The sequence below is a fragment of the Protopterus annectens genome, chromosome 1.part0 (genome assembly GCF_019279795.1).
Source record: "Protopterus annectens isolate FY-2018-M chromosome 1.part0, PAN1.0, whole genome shotgun sequence".
In the NCBI taxonomy this organism is placed as follows: domain Eukaryota; kingdom Metazoa; phylum Chordata; order Ceratodontiformes; family Protopteridae; genus Protopterus; species Protopterus annectens.
The window spans coordinates 893,092,360-893,117,134 of NC_056725.1; positions in this window are offsets into that span (position 1 = coordinate 893,092,360).

A 24,775-nucleotide genomic window follows, 5' to 3' on the forward strand; every position below is an offset into this window, starting at 1 on the left:
TGTGTCGAAGGACAAACACACTCTCTGACTAGCATTAGAAATGGCCTAGGGCACATCGGTAGTGTTTGCCAATGTACGCCTATGTTGTGGAATACACTACTGATGTTGGACGAGGCTGTTGTAAGTAGTTAATATCTGAACATAATGCAACATGGTCAGATAGGTTCATAGGTTCATAGGTTTATACTAGGCTATCTGCCCTAAGGCATTTATAAGCCTAGCCCAGAGTTTTGTGGCTTATGCCACCCCTTATATGGAAACAATACTGTGTCCATTAGTTTGTTGTGCCTCTGTCCAGCAGTGACACAGAGACAATACCAGGGGTAAACCTATGATCTCCCATCCACAGGTCAAGATTCCTCTTGAACAGAGCCAGCGAGGTGCTCTGCCTCACATGGACCGGGATTCTATTCCACAGCATAGGAGTCTCTGAGTGATAAATCTATCCCTCCAGCATGTCCTACTTATATCCCTGCTAAGGTTTAAGTCACTTGCCCTAGTGGTTCTGGTGGATTTGGAGTTTTTGAGGTGGAGCATGTCCATTAATTCCGGGTTGGACATGGCCTTGTATGTCAGGCACATGTCACCTCTGAGCAGACGGTATGCGACTGAATAGAGTTGGAGTTTCTTCAATCTGGCAGCATATGACAGATGTTGGAGTCCCTTTATCCTTTTGGTGAGGGACTTTTGGGGTCCCTCCAATTGCTGCAGATGTCGGGTGAGATACATCCCAAATGGGGCATTGTACTCGATCATTGGTCTGATAAGTGAAGACTACAGGGGAACAATGACCTCACTAGATCTGGATGTGAATCCCTTCATGATCAGGTGGGCAATGTAGAAGGTCTTTCTAACCACTATAGCAACGTGAGTGTCAAAAGAAAGGCCACTGTCAACTTGGGTCCCCAGCTCCCTGATAACCTCTTCTGTGCTTAGAGGATTGCCACCTATATGGTAGCTTGGGGTTACCTTGCTTTTCCAGAAGGGTATGACTATACATGTTTTGGCATTAAACTTCAGGCCATGGCTCTGGCACCAGCTATCAGTTTCCGTGAGTCCCTTCTGAAGGATATCCGTGTCTGATGCACTTTCCACTATGGCACCCAGTTTGCAGTCATCTGCAAACTTTGTCAGCCAAAGTCCTCCCATGTTGGCCTGTACTTCTGAGAAGTAGATGCCAAACAATAGGGGGCCAAGGACCGAGCCATAGCGCCAGCAACTCTAACCCTGTGGGTCCTGTCCTTAAGCCAGTTTGCAACCCATCTTGTGACATATGGGTTTACATTTAAGTTGGTAGGTTTTTCTACAATACCCGAGTGGGTATTGTGTCAAAGCTTTGCAAGGTCAAGGTAGGCTGTATGGACTGCCTTTCCCTCATCAATGGCCTTAGTGACTGTTTTGAAGAAGTCGACCAAGTTCAAAAGGCATGATCTGCCCTTGACAAAGCCAAACTGGGACGGGTCCAATGTCTGCATGTCCCCTATATCTTTGTTTATGAGCTCCATTATGATCCTCTGCATAGCTTTGCAGACTAGACTTGTTAAGCTTATGGGCGGTAATTACCAGGGTCCATAGAGGCACCGCCTTTGTGCAGATGTGCACAACTGGACCCTAACCAGGCTGTTGTGCTCACTATGGAAATGTAAAGCAGTGATAGGACTAAAGCCCAGGATACTGTCCACCACAGTGAAAGTATTGAACCACTACACTATACAGTACTACAGTGTTAGGTCAGTATGAACAGATGTTGACAATTGTATGCAAAGTATCCCATGCAAAACCTGCAGGCACAGTATAATCCCTGTTGTGTTCACACAAAAAGCATTTGGACAGTAACTACACAACATGACACAGAACACACAATCATAAACGGGATATTTGTTGAAGTTCACACTCATCCACAAATGTGATGGGCTGCAGAGTTCAACATATGGAAAGCTCACACTGGGCATGCTCACACACTTTGATAAATGAGACATCTTTCACAACATGCCATGGGAAGGCTGAACTGGGCATGCTCACACACTTAGTCCAAATATCAGTTTAGCATTTTGCCACATATATCTGGTATATGTATGTGTTATTCCAGTAACCAACAACATTATAGCAATCTGACCAGTGCTCACACTTAAATGACTACAGAGACATACATGATATAGTGAATGTCCCCCATATGCAAACATCGTCCACAGATACACAAGTTGTTCATACAAACAGGTAATGTTATGGCAATAAAGACCTGCAAACACTGCTATCAGCACCAAATAATGTGCATCTGACAGTTAAACATATGGGTGTAGAGGTCAACACTAGGCTGTTTGCCCTAGGGAATGACAGCTTATCCAGAGTGTGTGTGTGTGGGTGATTGTGGTTGGTCTGTGTGCAAGTCTGTGTGAGGGTAATGTTCCTCTTAGCAACTGGGAAAACACACCACAGGATGCTCATTCCCCTTTCTAAACACTGATGATGTCAGCACCCTACAAGTATATCAGGAAAAAGGAAATCTCCCAGTAATCCGAATAGTGCGCTCTGCTAATGCATCCGTCTCTAGTGTCATAACATAGTTAGGTAGGGGTTTGAATCCAGCAAGTGTGTGTGAAGGGGGGTTAGTGTGTGTGTAAGTGTGTATGAAAAGAACATCCATTTTGGCAACTGTGTAAACACACCACAGGATGCCCATTCCCCTTTCTAAACACTGATGATGTCAGCACCCTATAAGTATATCAGGAGAAAAGAAATCTTCCACTAATATGAATAGCGCGCTCTGCTAATGCATCCGTCTCTAGTGTCATAACATAGTTAGGTAGTGGTTTGAATCCAGCAAGTGTGTGTGAAGAGGGTAAGTGTGTATGAAAAGAGCATCCCTTTTGGCAACTGTGTAAACACACCACAGGATGCCCATTCCCCTTTCTAAACACTGATGATGTCAGCACCCTATAAGTATATCAGGAGAAAAGAAATCTCCCAGTAATGCGAATAGCGTGCTCTGCTAATGTGTCCATCTCTAGTGTCATAACATAGTTAGATAGGGGTTTGAATCCGGCAAGTGTGTGTGAAGGGGGATTAGTAAGTGTGTATGAGAGAAACATCCCTTTTGGCAACTGTGAAAACACACCACAGGATGCTCATTCCCCTTTCTAAACACTGATGATGTCAGCACCCTATAAGTATATCAGGAGAAAAGCAATCTTCCAGTAATGCGAATAGCGTGCTCTGCTAATGCGTCCATCTCTAGTGTTATAACATAGTTAGGTAGGGTTTTAAATCCGGCAAGTGTGTGTGAAGGGGGGTTAGTGTGTGTGTATGAAAGGAACATCCCTTTTGGCAACTGTGTAAACACACCACAGGATGCTCATTCCCCTTTCTAAACACTGATGATGTCAGCACCCTATAAGTATATCAGGAGAAAAGCAATCTTCCAGTAATGCGAATAGCGTGCTCTGCTAATGCGTCCATCTCTAGTGTTATAACATAGTTAGGTAGGGTTTTAAATCCAGCAAGTGGCAAGTGTGTGTGAAGGGGGGTTAGTGTGTGTGTATGAAAGGAACATCCCTTTTGGCAACTGTGTAAACACACCACAGGATGCTCATTCCCCTTTCTAAACACTGATGATGTCAGCACCCTATAAGTATATCAGGAGAAAAGCAATCTCGCAGTAATGCGAATAGCGCGCTCCGCTAATGCGTCCGTCTCTAGTGTCATGACATAGTTAGGTAGGGGGTTGAATCCAGCAAGTGTGTGTGAAGGGGGGTTAGTATGTGTGTATGAAAGGAACATCCCTTTTGGCAACTGGGAAAACACACTACAGGATGCACATACCCCTTTCTAAACAATATCACAATTATTTATGGCTTTTGATTCCAGACATGTCACGTGTGTTTTGCTCACACAGAATGCCCATGTGTGCGGGTTGTTTCTCACAATAATGCATGACATTGATTAAACCAGTTATGGCAATGCACACATGATGTATGTGTGTGCCAAATACACATATGTACCTGTGACCTTCAATAGTTACCATGTGTGATGCCTGCCACATGTGAATACATGGTATTTGCACTGGGTAACATTATGACTGTGGTCTTCTGTGCAGGTGCTGCATGTGGGATGTGTATATACAGTGTGAGATGTAGATGCTATCAACCTAGTAGTGAGGGATACACAGCTGGTCTGGGGCATATAGTCTACATGTTGTTGATGAAGAGGTGCTGCATGTTTCCACCTGTTATGGGAGTGGTAAGAAGTTGTTCCATAGCAATGCAGTGACTGCATGCTAAGAACCTTTCAGCTAGGGTGTTGTAGCTACAGTAATTCATTAGCATTCAGTAATATGTCAGCATTCCTGGTGAGGGTATGATGCCAACCAAGGTCAGGGTTCTACCAGCCTGTGCCACTTGCTCAGTGAGCCCTTCCATGTTCCCTATCATGTATTCCAGTGAGGGACATCACACATCAGCTGTAGTGGCATGGACAATGACTGAGTCATATGTGTCCATGCATCTGACTGACCTGTATGCTTGTGTTATGTGGTGGACCATAGTGCCCCATGAGCATATCACTGTGACTTTCACCTTGTCCAGCCTGGTGAGCATGACCTCACTGTACTGGCCAATAAAAGTACCTAACACAACTGCAGCAGTATTGTTGTATAGCTGTACAGACTGTGCTTGTTTGGCACACAGGATTTGTGTGCTATGTGTTATGCGTGCTGTGTTCAGGCCTAACGTATGCCTATGTGCCAGCTGCAGAGGTGTCTGCCACTCAGGCAGGATGCCATTCTTAGGCTCCATGAATGGCCCTGTTTGTTCCCGTGCTTGTATTGCTGTCAGTGTAGGTCTACATCAGACTGGTATTGCAGTCAATGTAGTATTTCATGCCACCTGACAGGTTATGCCAGTACTGGGCTCAGAGTGTTTAGTCCACAGTTTGGCTATGTGTTTCCATCTCATACATGTGTTGTACATCCATGGGTAGGGGATCGGGTTGACTGTGTACATGTGGCAGCTGTGACATTACTACATGACTCACATATTCCACAACTGTACCATAGAGGTGACTGACAACTGACCTTTGCACATGCTGCCATAGTATTGAGATTGCATTGGTGATTAACAGCACATAGGGCCAATGGTGAACAAGATACATAGGTTCATAGGTTCATACTAGGCTATCTGCCCTAGGGCATTTATAAACCTAGCCAGAATGTGTGTGGCTTTCACCATGCATTGTAAATCTATCTTGCTATGCCCTTTTCCAAGGTTAGTATACTGTGCCTCTGTCTAACAATGACACATAAGTGATACCCAGGGTAAACCTACAATGTCTCATCCAGTCATTAATATTCCTCTTGAAGACAGCCACTGAGTGACTCTGCCTAACCTCTATTGGGATAATATTCCAGAGTGAAGGGAGCCTCTGAGTTATGAATGTGTCCCTCCAGCATGTCCTATGTATATCACTCCTGAGGTTCAAGTCTTTCCAGCGTGTAGCTTGATGGGATCTGGATATTCTGAGGTGCACCATGAACATAAAGTCAGGGTTTGACATGGCTTTATATGTCAGGCACAGATTGCCTATGAAGAGGCAGTATGCTACTGAGTAGAGCTGCTGTTTCTTTAACCAGTCAGTATGTGGCATCTGTTTGAGCCCTTTGATCCTCTTGTTGAGGTAGTTTTGTGGTCTTTCCAGTTGCTGCAGGTGTCTGGTAAGGTGCATGCCAACAGGGGCATTGCAGTCAATTATGGGCATGATGAGGGATGAGTAAAGAGGCACAATGTCCACCCCTGATCTACATGTGAATCCCTTCATGATGAGGTGGCCTATATAAAATGTTTTCCTAACCACTTTGGCCATGTGGTTGTCAAATGAGAGAATGCTATCAACTTGTGTACCTCAAGATCCATAATTCCTTCGTCTGCACTTAATGGATTAACACATATGTGGTACTTTGTGGTCACTTTGTTTTTGCCAAAGGGGATGACTATACACTTTTTGGCATTTAGCTTGAGGCCATGGCTGTGGCACAAGTCATCTGTTTCTAAGAGGCCCTTTTGGAGGATGCGTATGTTGGCTGGAGAGTTGATTATGGCGTCCAGTTTGCAGTCATCTGCGACTTGCTCAGCCACAGTCCTTCCATGTTGGCCTGTACCTCTGATAAATATATACTGAACAAGACAGATCCCAGGGCTGAGCCTTGTGGGACACCACTTGTAACTGGTTTTGAGGCTGACATGGCTCCAGCAATTCTGACCATGTGTGTTCTGCCCTTGAGCCACTGTGCAATATCTGTAGTGACATAGGGGTTGATATGTACACTGGTGATCTTCCCTAGAATGCACAAGTGGGGTATTGTATCAAAGGCTTATGCAAGGTCCAGGTAGGCTGTGTAGACCACCTTCACCTTGACAGTGGCCTTGGTGACTGTTTCAAAGAAATCAAACAGGTTTGAGAGGCAGGATCTGCCATTAACAAAGCCAAACTGTGTATGATGAAGTGGCTGTAGGTCCCCAATATCTATATTTATGAGGTTCATGATGATCCTTGCCATAGCTTTGTAGACCAAGCTATTCAGACTTATGGGGCAATAGTGTCCAGGATCCGTTAAGGCACCACCTAAATGTAGAGGGACCACTGTTGCTGTACACCACTCTTTGGCCACATATCGTGTAGTAAGGCTGGGATTGAACAGTAGTGTTATGTCTGGGTGTAGCTCTTCTTGGAGTTCATGTAGGACACAGCCTGGGACACTGTCTGGTCCCATTGATGCAGTGTTTATTGCTTTGGAGAGGGCAGCTCTTACCTGAGCATCTGAGATGTCAGGGGGGGCAGCACTCTTCTGGGAGAAATATTTGCCCTTTTGGTGTGGAGGGGGGGAGAAGGTAGCAGTGAACCTGTCCACTAGGATGTTGGCAATGTCTGTGTGTTTGGTATTTCTTGTGACATCTTGGACTACTTCTGAGCATATCTGGGAATTACCACCCAGGTTCCTAACATAACTACAGAAAGCCTTGTGATTATCCTCAGTGTCTTGTGGAATCTGCTCTCAAAGATGGCCTTAGACAATCTTATGAGTGCCTGTAGTTTTCTTCTAATACTCATCTGTGATGCCTTCACATTTTGGGAGTTTGTTGTATCATTTAGTAGCTTCATCCTTCTATTGTATAGTTTGTTTATGGCTGGTGTCCACCACACAGGACGTCTGCCTTTGGAGGATTGGGTCTTGCTTTTATTTGGGATTGCATGATCCATGCATTCCTGAAGGTGTCCATAGAATGCCTTTATACAGGTATCTGCAGTCTGGTCCATATTTTCAACAGGCCTGGGGGCTTTGAAGGTTTCCACATCATTTATGAGGAGTGTGAACATGCTTTACATGAGTTGTTGACTGTATTCTTCTGTGCAGGGGGTGGCCTTGGGATGTGAATATCCAGTGAGATTAGTTTATGGTCTGATCTTACCAGTGAGGGATACACTTCTGGTCTGGAGCATAGAGTCCCCATGTTGGTGATGATCAGGTTCAGTATGTTTTCCCCTCTTGTGTGAGTGGTAACAAGTTGTTCCATAGCATATTGGTATATAAATTCCAGTAATCTCTAGGCTAGGGTGTTGGAGCTACAGTCATGCTCCCAGTCTATGTTTGGGTAGTTTAACCCACCCAATATAATGGTGTATGGACAGACCTACATATTTCCAACTGTTTTCAGGAAGGCCAAGTGCGGTTCTTGTGTTTGTGAGGGTGGTCTGTAGCAGGCTATAACCTGGAAGGCAGTTTTACCCATTGTTACTTGCATATGGATAGTCTCTGATGTTTGGTGCTTTGCCACCAACCTGGAGGTGTGGGTATCTTGGATGAATATCAATACACCCCCTCCTTTTGTGGTTTTGTGCAAGTTTTGAGCCTGAAAAGCATGGTATGAGGTATAACTTGGTAGTGCTGGAGTGCTGTTGGTAGCCCTGAATCCGGTATCTGTTACTGCACAGATAGCGATGTTCTCCATGCTGAGGAATGTTTTGAGTGTGTGCATCATCAGGTTTAGAGTCCTGCAGTGGCATATATGACTGCTCACGTGGACAGATGCCAGGTAAGTCATATGCAAAGTGTCACAGGCAACGTACATGTGCACAGGAGAAACAGTGACATTCTGTCAAGTGAGACATGAACATACATATAGTAAGCTATGCAGATGTCACTAGGAGTCCACAGAAGCTGTGTAACTCTGCATGGCAGGTCGGATCAGTATTCCAGGGTAACTGCAAGGAAACATGCATGCAAACATAGCTACTGTAAGCAGGGCTGCATGTAGTCCATTGTACAACAAACAAGCTGTACCACTTTCAGTAGCTAACACTGCAAATGCTCACCAGCTGACATATGAATACCTATGTCACCAAAGGTGATACTTACCAGACCACGGACAGAAATGACATGGCCAGACATGCTGCATCCCACATGAACACATATCTCAAGCAGCACAGACCTCACAAAGTCAGTGTTCTTAACAGGCACAGCCCATAAGGCCAAACACAATGTGTGACACACCTATAATAGGTGATGCCATAGTCAGACACACTGACGTCCCGCCCTCCAGACTGAGCAAGGTGAGGGTCACATTTAGCTACCTGTTGGGTGATAGAATGTGCCACATAACACAAGCACTCAGGTCACTCCACAGCAAGTACAAGTATGAGGCAGTCATTGTCCATGCTGGTGTGAACAACCTGAGACGTACCTCCCTGGACCACATGGAAAGAGACACAGAGGAGCTGTTACATCACCCTCTCAAACTCAGGAATCCCACACAGCCTTCATGACGACACAGGAGAGTATAGATTTCTCTGCAAACACCATCATACTGGATGATGTCAACTACCCAAACATAGACTGTGAACATTACTCAAGCCACAATACCCAAGCTCTAGGGTTCCCATAGTTCAGAAACTCTTTAGCTATGGAACAGGTAGGCAACATTCCCACAAGAGGGGAAAATATACTAGACCTGATCATCACAAACATGAGTACAAAATGCTCACCACTTGAAGTATATCCCTCATTGTTGCAATTGAACCATATACTAATCACACTGGAGTACTTGATCCCCCACATATGCAAACCTCAAACACATCGATGTGTGTGTGGGAAATGCCCCTATTAGCAACTGTGACAGTACACTACAGGATGCAGATTCCCCTTTTGAAACACTGATGATGTCAGCACTCTATAACTATATTACCTGAATTAAAGCTCTCCAGTAATTCGTATAGCATTCTCCGCTAATGCATCTTTCTTCAGTGTCATAACATAGTTAGGTAGGGGAAAGAAAAGCTGCAAGGTTACACTCACCAACACTCCTGTGCTTCCAAATAGTTAATGAAAAAATATATGAGATGCAGGCGTGGTGGCACAGTATGCGTAGAGTGTATCAATCAACAGCAGTCTGTATAACACACAAGTACACTAATACGCTAGCTGCGTACAGATAGAGTTACCAGTTAGTCAGTATCACCGTAAAAAGCAAAAGTATACCAAGTACTGTAACAAGCTTCCGTGGAACAATGGCTTGAAAACTCTTCAGCACATCAAGCGTTCAACGGGACATATCCAAAGTCGTATAACAAAGAAAGCAAGTAAATGCAATTCAGGCTTGTTATTCAACACCAGTATGCGTGTCAGTGCATACAAAAATAAGCTATCTGCTTGTAGATGGAGTCAACAGTTAATTCAAATAAGATACCTGATTCCAGAGCAAAACTTCAGAGGAACAATAGCTTGGAAACCTTCAATGACAAACCAAGCGTTCAACAGAGTATATCCAAGGTAGTTTATTCATATAAAAATCGGCAAGCGCTTTCAACTAGGTGTTCATCAGGCCGTTAAACAGTTTAGACTGACAAAGCACTCATATTTATAACAAAACATCACAGTAGCAACGATGTCATTTCCTGTTAAAATTTTAAACTGACAGAGCATCACAGTAATGAAAATGCCATTTCCTGTTACTACTAATTCGAAGTCTAAAAACATTTTAAATAGAAAATATATATAAAAAAGATATATATAAAAAGATATGTAGTGATATTTGCACGCAAAAGCTAATTGTATGCAGTTCCAAAATAAAACACTGTCATTGTACAAAAAACATATAATTGCATACACAATAAAATAAAATTACTGCTAAGAAATGTATCTAATTTATTAAAAATATTGTTAGTGAAAGCACTTATGCATTAGAAATCCATTTGAAATACCACAATAAATAAAAAACTACTAATATTTGTATCATGGTGTAAACTCTCATGAAGTCAGAAATTTACCACCAAACATTATCACTAAAATATATATATGAAAAACATATATATATATATTGATTTACACATCTAGTAGGAAATATCTAATATGTTAAAATATTATTATTAAGAACAATTCAACCCACCACAGTAGATGGAAACGAACTAACATTGATGTCATGATGTAAAAGTCTCAAGAAGTCAGAAATTTACCACCAAAAAGTGTCACTGAATTATATATAAAAAATATGTAAAATGATTCACATATCTATGAGGTCATTACCTACACTAAGTACATATATATAAAGATATATATATATAAAAAATATATATATAAAAAGCCTCATAAACACGGACACTATATACACTAATGATACATCCACACAATGTGCAATGATATAGGTTAAAAATACCATAAATTGTTGTGACATGACATCATTATATATATAGTAATATAATATTATCATAGATAACCTGCTACATAATAGGATGGCAGTACATAGCAATCCAAATATTCACAAATAGCTACGTCATTTATAAATTGTGAGTGATGAAAACTACTCACTATTTTTGTATTTATATTTTATTTAAGTTTCCTGGCTTTAAGTATGGGTTTAATAGAGACCCTATCATTAATGCCAGGGCTGCGATCAGCTCTAAACCTAATAATCCATTTGGCTTCCATTTGTTCAGTAAGGTTACTCAAGTCCTCTCTCCTTATCCCCGGTTTGTTCAGATAGATAACTTGGAATAGAAACTGATGTTCTATTGTTGTGCTATTTACATGTTTAGAGAGGGCATTGGATGGGCAGGATATCCTAATCTTATATATATGTTCTCTTATTCTCTCTTTAAACTTACGGTCAGTCTTGCCCACATAAAATGCTGGGCAAGATTGGCATGTAATAGTACGACATGTTTAGAGTTGCATGTTGCTGACATGGTGAATGTAAAAAGCTGCCCTGTGACAGGATGTGTAAAAGTATTACATTCTTTCACATATTTACATTGGTTACATTTCTGACACTTTCTAGTAGCCCCATCTAGACTTTCTGACATTATATTTCAACTCTATTCGGACCACACAGCATCCTATGGAGATTCAATTTGTTTCTATAAGAAAACTTGGGGGCCTCATCTATTATACTAGAAATCACAGGGTCTGTTAGTAGGACATCCCAATGTTTCCTGTAAATATCTTTGATATTATTGATGTCTTGTGTATAATGTAGTGGAATTCTGATATTATTACTAGCTTTTACTGTTCCTGAGATTGCTGACTCATCACTTTGTTTACCAAAATAGGGCTGAGCTCTACCCTCTCTAAGCCTATCTATTCCAGAGAAATTCTCCTCAATCTCTTCATTCGTGTAGGATCTACTGGTAAACTTGGTTCTAAGTCCTTCCATCTCTCTAAGGAACCCAACATCATCAGAATTAAGCCTCGATGCCCGCATAGCTTGGCTCTTTAAAATATTTTTGAAAATATGTTTCGGATGCATACTACTACGATGTAGCAAACTATTTCTGTAGCACTCCTTCCTGTATACTCCAGTATTCAAATTACCATCAGGTAATTTCTCTATGTATACATCCAAATACGGAATAATGTCTCTAGATTTCACCATGGAGAAATTCAAGTAGTCAGTCTCATTATTCATCCTCCTATATAAATCATTCAATTCTTCTTCATTTCCCTTCCATATTAGAAAGAGGTCATCTACAAACCGGGTATAACATCCCATCTTGTTCTGAAATTCAGCCATCCGAAAGAGTGAAGTATCTTCCCAGTCAGCCATAATTAAGTTGGCGTAGCTGTTCGCACAGGATGTGCCCATGGCTACGCCATCTTTTTGTATGTATATCATGCCATCAAAGGTAAAGATGTTATTTGTGAGAACTATCTCCATTAGTTCACATAAGACACCAATCCTGCTCGTAGAGAGGACCCCGTCCCCTATCAATCTCCTTTTTAGCCTAATTAATCCGTCTTTGTTTGGTATTACTGTGAACAGGGATTGTACATCAAACGTTACTAGAATGCTTTCTTGCCCATCATTCACTACAGTTGTCTGTTCATATAATTTAATAAGGAATTGTTTGGTATCTTTTAATATATGTTCGTATTTGTCCACTATAGGTCTTAGTATTGATTCCAGATATAGGGATATAGGTTCAGTTATCCACCCTTTCCCAACCCCTATAGGCCTCATTGGTGGTTTAGTTCCATCCTTATGTATTTTTGGAATTCCTTGTATAATTGGAATAGTGGGGTAGTCAACAAGTAAATATCTAAATAACTCTTCATTAATTCTTTCTTCATCTAACATCTTGCTCAACCTAGATGCTACCTCAGTTATTATTCTATCTACTCTATTGGTATTAATCCTTTCATAGAATTTATTATCACTGAGCATCAACAGCATCTGGTCTTTATAAAATTCCATATCCATGACCACTACCGGGCCTCCTTTGTCTGCTGGTCGGATCATAATGTTTTTATCATTTTTAAGTGACCTAAGTGCTGTCCTTTGTCTTGGTCTTAAGTTACCAGACCATCTCTTCTTACCATTTCTAATCTCATTCTCATACAATTCCTGTTCAACCAATTGTGAGTATGCCTCTATCAACGCATGGTTATTAGGTACATATGTACTGGGTTTCCTGAAGGGGTGTGGAAATACTCCCGTACTATTAAAATCAACCTTCAGTTGTAATTCCCGTACAAAAAGTCTAAAATCAATCACATTATCAGTGATGTTACTCCTCGTGGAGGGAATAAACGTTAGACCTTTTTCTAATACACTAAGTTCATCTTCAGTAAGTTCTTTAGTTGATAAATTCCACACTAGGGATTCTTGTTCCCCTGCCAAATCTTTTTTAGTGTAGGTCCTACTTGTACCTGCTCTGCTGGTCTTTTCCTCTGTCTTCCCCTGCTTACAGAGCGTCCCTTGATGCCTCCCCCTCCCCCTCTCCATTGATTGGCGATCGGGAAAGGGGTATGTTTACTACCTACTTCACTTACTACATGTGCATCAACTATGTTGGTACTCTCCCCACTTTTATCTCTAATGGTGTTGCTACTGTTGGTGGTTTCCACATGTTCACAGATATCTATTCTCGTATTAGCTTCTTCGAAAATAGAAATGTTGTGAATGTTACTAATGGGTGATGCACAAGCATCATGGTGCACTATTGCTGTAGTGCCAACTGGGAGAACACACTACAGGGTGCACATTCCTCTTCCTAAACACAGATGATGTCAGCACCCACTAAGTACAGCATTAGAAAGGATTTCTCCCACTAATGCAAATAGCGCACTCTGCTAATGTGTCGGTTTCTAGTGTCATAACACAGTTAGGTAGGGGTTTGAATCTTGCAAATGGAAAGTGTGAGTGGGGTTAGTGTGTGTGCACAATACTGGGGGTGGAATGGGGCTACACACCGCAGGGTACACATTTCCCTTAACAAACAGTGATGTTGACAGCACTCTATACAAACAACATGACAACAAACAACTGCCAGTACTCAGTATAGTGCTACATGCTACTGTAACACACACATGTACCAGAATATACCTAGATAGTATTTTGAAACCTGAATGTGGCAAGTGTGTGGATGTGGGATGTTTCTGTGTGTGCATTTCCGTATGGAAAATATGTTGGATTTGGCAATCAGGGAATCACAGTACCTGATGCACATTACACTTTTAAACTAATGAGGTTGCCTGCACCCTGTGAGTACAGGTAGAGAAGAGGAAATCGGTAGTAATCCAAATAGTGCACTTTTCAAATGTGTACCTGTCATGTGTCGACAGCTACTCATGTAGGGTAATAAATAATGGAAATGGCAGGTGAGCGTGTGCATGTGTGGGGGTAGCAGGGTGTGTGTAAATGCATGTGTGACAGAACAGATACATATAGCTGAATCTACAATACAGCACATGATGCACATTCCCATAGTCAATGGTAGCATGTGATGGTGTGCAGCTGGTACACTTTGGTAAGTAGTATGGGTGCAGATAACAATTGAGGACATTCATACAGTTACTGCAGCAGGACTGATGGGATATACACACAATCATAGTGGAACAGTGAACAGTTACCAACATGTTACTACTTATACACATCTGTGTAGTCACCCTGTGCAACAGCAATGTGTTTACCTTTTCCTGCACTGATGTTGTAGTATGCAGGAGGTGGCACAGTGTCATCATATGCACAGGGTGTGGGTTAGGTATGCCCAAGCCAGCCACTGCTACCGCCAATTGACATGTGTGTGTATGTGTGTTTGTGAGGGGCAGCAGTACAGGGTGGACCAGTGTTGGTGCAGTGTGTGTGTATGTGTTTTCCCTAGGTGTTAAATTTCTGCATGTGTGTAAGCACGCACACAGTCCCACATAATGGCTGCCATGTACAGGGTTTTGTGGCCAGCCACAGACTGCATCTGTCAGGTCATCCAGATCAGTGTCTGTGGGCACGGACACGGTACCTGTGCCTGGCAGGGGTGCTATGGACCGTATCCGGTACTACCCCAGATTGGGTACTGTCATTGGAAGCAGGTGTGTGTTGACTGGACACAGTTCCCTGTTGGGACTGTCCAGAGCCACATGCACGTGGTCTCCTGGGGTGTCCTGATGACAGCACTAACCCAGCATTGCTGGGGCTGCTGCTGGCACTTGAGGTGCGTGAGTGGGCCTGTTGTCGTCGGCGGCGACTGCCAGCTGCTGCTGTTGCCGGCATACGGCCATGTCGACGCCACAAACGCACACCATCGCCCTGGCCCATGGACATCTGGTTGTGGAGCAGCTGTTGTATGTCCCCACAACGTCTGTCAACTACATCTGTGGAATTACGAATAGAATTCGCAATGTCACGCATGCCATCTGTCATAGCTGTGCAACATGCTGTCAGCTCCCTCAGACCCTGTCTGGTGTACCTTTCCATACGCACCTGTGCCTGCATAACAGTCCGAAACTTAGTGGAGGTTGACATACCTCCTTGGGCACGTCGGCCAGAGGCAGTACGGCCATGCATGCCCCCACGAGAACCCATGGGCGACTGTCTGTGTAACCAGACACCTACAGCAACTGGAAAAACCCCAACAGTACCTCATCAAGAGGATCAAAGGGCTCAAACAGATGCCATATGCTGCCCGGTTAAAGAAAGTCCAGCTGGACTCAGTGGCATACTGCCTATTCAGAGGCAATCTGTGCCTGACGTATACAGCCATGTCCAACCCAGAAGTAATGGACATGCTGCACCTCAAGAAATCAGAATCCCATACGGCCACATGCTCAAGAGACCTGAACCTTAGCACTGAAATAAATAGGACATGCTGGAGGGACAGATTCATAACCCAGAGGCTCCCTTCACTCTGTAATGAACTCACAGTACAGGTTAGGCAGAGTCCCTCATTGACTCTCTTCCATAGGAATCTGGATGAGTGGATGGGAGATCATAGTTGTACCCCGGGTATCACTTCTATGTCACTGTTAGACAGAGGCACAGTATACTAACCTCAGAAAAGGGCATAGAAAAATAAATTTTAATTGGGTGGCAAAAGACAAACACATTCTGGCTAGGCTTATCAATGTCCTAGGGCAAATAGTCTAGTATGAACCTATGAACCTATGTGTACTGCTATACTACTTCTGCCATATGTTGCATGTGTGTGTGTTGTGTGGGATGCACAGGTAATGGCCAGATATTTCTGTACAGGCAACACTTCTAAAACACTCTGGGTGTTCATCCCAACTTACTGTATGTGTGTTGCCATCCAACACTGTGATGTGGACACACATTACTCAGCCTGGATATACATATCCCAACAACACCACAAGCACAGTACACTACCTTGCTATGTATGTATGTAATTACACAGTTATTCACTAGTTAGGACTGTGATGCTATCCATGCAGCCCACTGGGCCAGTGGAAGCCACAACACACACTGCTAGCCCCTTTGCAAAAGCTTACCACAGACATCCCACATAGTGCATGTAATGTGCACACACATATCTAACCCAGACCGTATGCACACCACTTATTTATCCTGTCCGGTGGACTACAGATACAGGCACATTGTATAACAATAGCAAGAGGCTACTGCAGCACAGAGCAGATTCACATGAAGGCAAGGCATCTGTGGTCAGCAGTGGTAAGATGCTTCACATTTACCAAATGCACAGATATTGGCAACATTGTTGCAGACAGTTTAGATGCAGGTATTCCCTCCCCTATTCTCCTACACAAGTGGAATTAGTTATCACAGATGAATGTAACCTCCCTATCATCTCACATGTCCAGGTGAGGGCCACCCTCAACATTGTAGAACACACAGCATCACTGTTACAAAATGGTATCCCTGGATGTGTGTCGTTCACCCTAGAAGACATAGCACCACATTACAGACTGATATTAAACCCTGGCCATACTACAGGATATGTACCTGAACAGTGCCATACATACACAGTGGTCCCACACCAATGAGGAGGAACCTCTACTGACCCTGGGAACTACTGCATCATATGCATAACTGGCCTTGAGTTCTAAGCTATGGAAGTTTTAAGTATGGAAGACATGTACAGCAATATTACATATGTATATATATCAGGACTATGTACACACAACCTATTTCATGGACATACCTATAGATAGTGAACTATGATACATTTGGAGGTTTCATAGTAAACACAGTATTAACCTGCTACTTTGCATTACCTGTGTTTGTGTCAGCTGTTGCTGTGTCACTGGTGCTAATTGCTGTTTGCTGCTGCTGCTGGTTTTGTTGCTGTGATGATGCAGTTTTATTTTTTTTATCACTGCCTTTATTGCTTTATTTATTTTTTTCTTTTCTCTCTCTCTCTCTCTCTCCCTTTCTCTCTCTCTCTCTCTCTCTCTCTCTCTCTCTCTCTCTCTCTCTCTCTCTCTCTCTCTCTCTCTCTCTCTCTCTCTCTCTCCCTCTCTCTCTCTCTCTCTCTCTCCCTCTCTCTCTCTCTCTCTCTCTCCCCCCCACCCCCTCGTTTGGTGCAATGAATGTATTGCATGTGTGGAGCGTTAGTACTGGCTGCTTTTGTAAGTATCTGCATAGGTCCATGTGATGGCCTCTGCACCACTTGTAAGGCAGCATTTGCTAATTGCATGCAGCCAGTTGTGTACTGATTGCATGTCTCACTGTGATTTCAGGACAGTGCTATAAAAGGGTATGTGAGATAGGCGTTGCCCTTTCAGATTGTAAGGGTGTGGACCATGCTGGTATGCTGTTGACAGTGTTCTGTGAGTGTGAAGGTTAGTAGGTCTCCCATGATTCATGCTCTGTTGTAAATTCAGGTTGCTGCATTTCTCTCACCTGTTCCCTGTAGTGAGTGTGTATGCATACTGACACCTACAACTATATTTCCATATGTATTAATATATATATATATATATATATATATATATATATATATATATATATATGATGTGTGTGTGTGTGTGTGTGTGTGTGTGTGTGTGTGTGTGTGTGTGTGTGTGTGTGTGTGTGTGTGTGTGTGTGTGTACATATACATACTTTCATATATGTACATTAGCTTACATTATTAAGTACAAGCTAACAATTAGCAGGGCTGTTTCTGTTAACACTAAACTAGTATGGGAAACCAGTAATTAGGACAGTAAAAGTCTACCTGACATGCTTTGGATAGTACACATCCTTTATTGCCTTTATCTTCATTCCTACTATTACATGTTATACTTATTTTTGCACTATATTCCTGTATGAGAGTCATGGCTTAGTGGTAGGTCATACAGACTAGTGTTACAATGGTCTTGTGGTAGGGCCTAATAGTATGCTTTTATTTTGCTTTCAAATTGAGTACAGGGCCTGTCAATCAGAGTGCTGAAGGCACCTTTAAGCAGTTAAAGTGTTAGTAAGTCTCACAGGAGTCAGGCTGTGTTGCAGATTCTGGTTGCTGCATTTATCTTCACTGTTTAATGTAGTGAGTGTGTATGAATACTGACACCTACCACTATCTTTCATATGTATTAAAATATATATATATATATATATATATATATATATATATATATGTATGTGTACATATACATACTTTCATATATGTACATTACCTTAAATTATTATGTACAAGCTAACAATTAGCAGGGCTGTTTCTGTGAACACTAAACTAGTATGGGAATCCAGTAATTCGGGCATTAAAAATCTACCTGACATGCTTTGGGTAGTACACATCCTATATTGCCTTTATATTGATTCCTACTATTACATGTTATTTATTTTAGCACTATGTTCTTGTATGAGAGTCATGGCTTAGTGGTAGGTCATACAGACTAGTGTTGCCAAGGTCCTGGGTTTGAGACTGATAGTGGGAATTTATTTTTCTTTCAAAATGAGTACAGGACCTGTCAATCAAAGTGCTGAAGGCACCTTTACGCAGTTAAAAGGGTTATTAAGTCTCACAGGAGTCAGGCTGTGTTGTAGATTCTGGTTGCTGCATTTATTTTTACTGTTTCCTGTAGTGAGTGTGTATGAATACTGACACCTACCACTATATTTCATATGTATTAATATATATATATATATATATATATATATATATATATATATATATATATATATGTGTGTGTGTGTACATATAATACTTTCATATATGTACATTACCTTACATTATTATCTACAAGCTAACAATTAGCAGGGCTGTTTCTGTGAACACTAAACTAGTATGGGAATCCAGTAATTCGGGCATTAAAAATCTACCTGACATGCTTTGGGTAGTACAAATCCTATATTGCCTTTATATTGATTCCTACTATTAAATGTTATATTTATTTTAGCAGTATGTTCTTGTATGAGAGTTACGGCTTAGTGGTAGGTCATACAAACTAGTGTTACCAAGGTCCTGGGTTTGAGACTGACAGTGGGAATTTATTTTTCTTTCGAAATGAGTACAGGACCTGTCAATCAAAGTGCTGAAGGCAAAGGGTTATTAAGTCTCACAGGAGTCAGGCTGTGTTGTAGATTCTGGTTGCTGCATTTATTTTCACTGTTTCCTGTAGTGAGTGTGTATGAATACTGACACCTACCACTATATTTCATAAGTATTAATATATATATATATATATATATATATATATATATATATATATATATATATGTGTGTACATATAATACTTTCATATATGTACATTACCTTACATTATTATGTACAAGCTAACAATTAGCAGGGCTGTTTCTGTGAACACTAAACTAGTATGGGAATCCAGTAATTCAGGCATTAAAAATCTACCTGACATGCTTTGGGTAGTACACATCCTATATTGCCTTTATATTGATTCCTACTATTACATGTTATATTTATTTTAGCACTATGTTCTTGTATGAGAGTCATGCCTTAGTGGTAGGTCATACAGACTAGTGTTACCAAGGTCCTAAGCTCGAGACTGGCAGAGGGAATTTATTTTTCTTTCTAAATGAGTACAGGACCTGTCAATCAAAAGTGCCAAAGGCACTTTTAAGCACTTAAAACCAGGTCTGCGCTTGCGGAGCTCACGCACTTGCACTAGCGGTGAGCTCAGCGTACACAAGACACCGCTATTTTCTTTGAAAGAAAAGAAAAAGGGGTGACAGGAAAGTGGTGAAAAAGGGGTCACAAAGAGGGTAAGACAGTAGGGAAACAAGCTTAGGATTTGCAGGAAGGATGTAGATGAGGCCCATAGCTGCCCATGTCTTTCTCAGCAACAGCTGTGCATTTGTATGCAATTTGGTGTGACATTTGAAACCTTCCACCTCTGAGAGAGGTGTCAGAACAACATTAATACCTGTTGTACAGCCAATTGTAATTAAAAGTTTCAATGTCCAGCGGACATGTGTGCAACATGGACAGCTATGTATGGGGCGTAATTTTTTTGTGGGTACAGAGTGCCCTTTTTTTTTTTTCAGGTGAGAGTGGTATGTCAGGTGAAGGTAGTTGGTATAGCTGGGGAGGTAGGTTGGGTAGGTTAACAGACAAGACAGACAAGATGCATACAGGGGCAGTGTATGACACATGTGGGGGGGTTACACAATTGACGGGGACGGAGGTTGGGATATCCAGGGCACATGAGCCCACAGATGGCAACAGTGGAACTGATATCCCCACCCATAGGCAGTTGCCACTGTTCCTTCACAGCCCAGGATGGGGCTGTGCTGGGGGCTGTGCAGGTGGGACAATGGGCATGCCCGTAACTGTGCCACCCGGGCCTCAAGCTGGCGTAGGGGCCCAAGAACAGAGTCTTGGATCTCCCTTCGCACCACAGACTGGACACCTTGGAGGGTGAGTGGACGGGCTCCTCCAGCCACGCTTGCAGAGGGGGGACAGGCCCCATCCCCTGCAGCGCTTCCACCCGAAGGTGGCACAGGGCCACCAGAGGAGGGTCCGGCCTGGGCACTAGTGCCAGGTGCAGTCGCCAGATGAGGTGGGTGAGGTGGGTCCGCTGGGACCCGCCTTCCCAAGCGTTCTAGGTTTGTGAGTATGTTATGTTAGTTTGGGTTAGTAGCATATTATTCCATTCAAATTAGTTGTAACAGCATGCATTAGTATTCCCATTAAACAAACACCCAGATATTAACACCATTGAACAGCAGGCATATCAATATCACATACATTATTTAAACAGAAATACACAATCAAACAACATGCAGGGTTGATTAATGGCAACAGGCCATCAGGTTTGCAGGTATGAACAGGGCACATGCAACAACGGACATGCATATATTTTTGAAACAACAGGACAAATGTCCATGGTTAATGAAATGTTCACATACCAATATTTAGTGAGTTTTTTAATTTGCAATTATAGGGTGGGGTGGAGAAAGAAAATGATGACACATTCATAAATCGTACATTAATATACATTTGTAATATAAACACAATTAACTTGTGGGTGATAGTTTCAAATTGATGTTTAATTGACTGTCATGCTAGACCTGTTACAGATACATCACTATCCTAGTTATTTTGACTTTGATCAGATACATCATCCTGCTACACTTTGATGACAGGGCAGGGGACAACTATGGATGTTTAGTGTGTCAGACAATCATTCATTCTATCTGAAAAGTTTTGACTGTCATCACCATATACAGATTTTGGCTTAAACATTCAAGATTCAGACACACTGCAATCAGTTTGGGATGTTAATTTGTAATTCCCACATGCATTTAGTTATGTAGAACCACACTGAGGCTTATATATTCAGGGGTTATTACTACTTTATTTATTGATACATGACCCTTTCTGTCACTCTCACACATCCTGCTATTTCACAGTTCAGGTTGGTACTTCTAGGCTTTTTTCACATATTAGACCTGTGGTGATTCAAACACTTTCCAGCAGCCTCACTTCTGTCATGATTCAGCATTTCAACAGGGGATATATCTCACATGTGATTAACTCAGCTTCTGAAGCTGTACTCTTGAGACTACTGCAGGTTATACTACATTTAATTAATGGTGGGACATCTGTATTACAGAACTATTTATTTCTATCAATTATATTTCCAGTTTCACTTGCATACTGATGAACTTGTTGCAGCCATACCTGCAGACTTTCACTTGTTGCTTGCACATTCTTTTACTTTTAATCAATACACTGCAGTGTTCTGCTATGTGCTACACTATAATATTTATTTACAAATACTAGGTGGGGTTACTAACCTGCATGGTGGCGCAGCCGCACCAGCCTGCGGTCATGTGCCCTGCAATTCGCAGAGCGGACACCTGCAGCTGTAATACAAAACAAGTAATATTGGAATACACATCTCCATGGTATCAGCTAGTTGAATTCCTTACATACATAAATAAAATGTAACTTACTCAGTAGTGGGGCGTTGGGCATATCCCGGGCCTCCTGGATCCATTGGGTCAACTGGTCTTCTTTACATCGCTTCAGGTCCGCATGGTGGTGACGGACCTGCTCACCAGTACATGGAATCCCAGTAGCACTAGTGAAATCATGAGTCAACTGGTCCCATGCCTCCACCCTGCATGCTCCCCATGAGACCTGGCCCTGCATGAGTTGGGCCTCATGATGGTGAACTAGGAGCCAGACCATGTATCTGGACTCCTCAACGCCCCACCGCTGTGCTTGAAAGCAACGTCCCTCCCCTACTCCACTCATTCTGCCTGCAAGTGTATTCTACAATCGTTTATGCTGTGTATTCCCGCCTATGGGGCTTATATATGCCGATTTTCCTGCACATTTCTATGATTGGCCATTTTGGAATTGTATCTACTTCACAGAAACTGCTTTATCATGCTCCATTTTGGATTATATCCTATATATATGCTATTTCTGCATTTCTAAGTACTGCTGTCATGGCTTAGTGGTTTAGTACCTTGACTCTATTGCATGGTATCCTAGGTTTGAATCTAAGCACTGATTTTTAATTTTCATGACTGTCTAGAAATGAGTTCAGGACCTGTGAATCAAACACGCCAAAAGCACTTTTAAGCACTTAAAACCAGGTCTCATTTCGTTTTGTGAAGCTAACATGCACCGGCATTTAGCTTGTGGGCGCGGCACGCACCTCCGCGCAAATGGTGTTCACTGGGTTAAACCTTAATTGGCTAGTAACACACATGTTAAGCTAAGCACAGCTAGTTGCACACAGTTTGAGCCTGTTAAACCAGTGCTTAGCTACGGGCAAGCAATTTGCAGCCTTTGAAACACTACTCAGCTACGGGCACTCTGTCTCACAGCAGCTTAGCTATCAGTACATTTCTACATATTTTTATTATTGTATTACTTGACAATATATGCTCCATTTCATTCCATTTTACAAAAGGAAATACTTTTACATTTGTACAATACTGTCAGGGGCCTTTTTAGTGCTTATTTACAAAAAAAAAAGGTTGTTGTGTGGGCTTGAACCTTGCCTGCCTGCTCTTAAGCCGACAACTCTACCGCTATGCTATTACTTCTTGGCTTACTTTGCATATTTAGTTCTTATATCCTTTTCCACTGATTGCTAACTGCAGTTGCGCTAGTAGCACACCTGCGCACACATTAGCAAACATTTACGGGGTTTTAAAAAAAAAATAAAACAGTTTTCATTTTCATTTTATAACATCTGTTCACTTTTTACATTGCTGGTCTGTGGGGGCATGTGTTGTGTAGTGTGTTTATTCACATTTCCATGGCCTTTCTCGTGGCTGTTTACTTTCTGCCATTATAGACTTCCTGGGGCGTGTTCGCTTGCAGGGCTTAGCCAACGGACACGACCCCTACTGTCTTACATGGACCGTGTAAGAGTTACAGTGTGATTCAGCATGCCTCATGCACCTCATGCATATGCATGACATGCTGACATCACACCGTTTAACTGCAGCCTCCGTGTAAGAGTTATAACTCTTACACGGAGGCTTCCTGAATCCTGCCCACTGTATACTAGTTTATGTATAGCTTGACTTGTTATTTGCTTACTGCAAAATGCTGATTTAACATGACCTTTCAAAATTGTTTAAGACAAAGTATTTCAGGGGGAACAAAACCGCATCAGACATGGAAACATAACAATTATGAGGATCAGTCCAGTACAGATGAATAAAGAAATGTCAGTTTAGGTACCCATAAAAAAATAAACAACTTATTTTCAACATATAGACACAAAAAAGAATTCAGTAATTCAGTAAAATTAAAGTTTTGTGTCTATGCACTTCATAAGGATTCTATTACAAAAACTCAGACCCAATAGATTCACTGTTATATATTCACTAACATGGTTCACACAGCTCACGTGCCTAATGCCTTTACATTCTCATTATATTAGCTTAATATTACAGTTCTATCCTGCATGTTATATCTGATAAAGAATACATTTACACTAAGGAATTAAAAGATTAAAAATAAAGAATCTGCAAGACAGAAAAAAATGTCAGTAAGGTCCCGGATGCAAATTGAATATATTTAATATATTTTTAAGGAAAATTGGGCTATTGGGATATAAGAGACATGATCAAGTGAGTCTTGACACCTCTAAGTAAACCTTTAATCTAGCAAAATGCATGTCTCTTGTCCCTTCTGTTCCAGCATCTCAGTCCTTCCCCACTATCTGTTTCACCAATGCTTTTATATGGAGTATCGGAGCTTGAGTGTAGACGTGCTGGCATGGTGTCAGAATGAATCTCAGTGTTAGAAGGAAAGGTCTGATGACAGATGTAATCATGTATTTCATTTCCTACATGCAGACACCAGCAGTCTAACATTTTTCTCATTTTGCTGCTTTATTAGTCTTAACTGTCCATTGCTTTTACATGAAAACAACGATAAGCTTACAAAATAGAAAAGGGTATAAACTTTTAACTCTGTTTTCTTCAAGCTATGAGCACATGGCTCTGTCTTCATTTTTTTTTATTCCCATTGACATTTGGCTCAGAATGTTAATGATTTAACCTCCAACTTATTTTATAATGATTGACGTGTCTGGGTTAGTTCTATTCTGAACTCTGTCTAACAG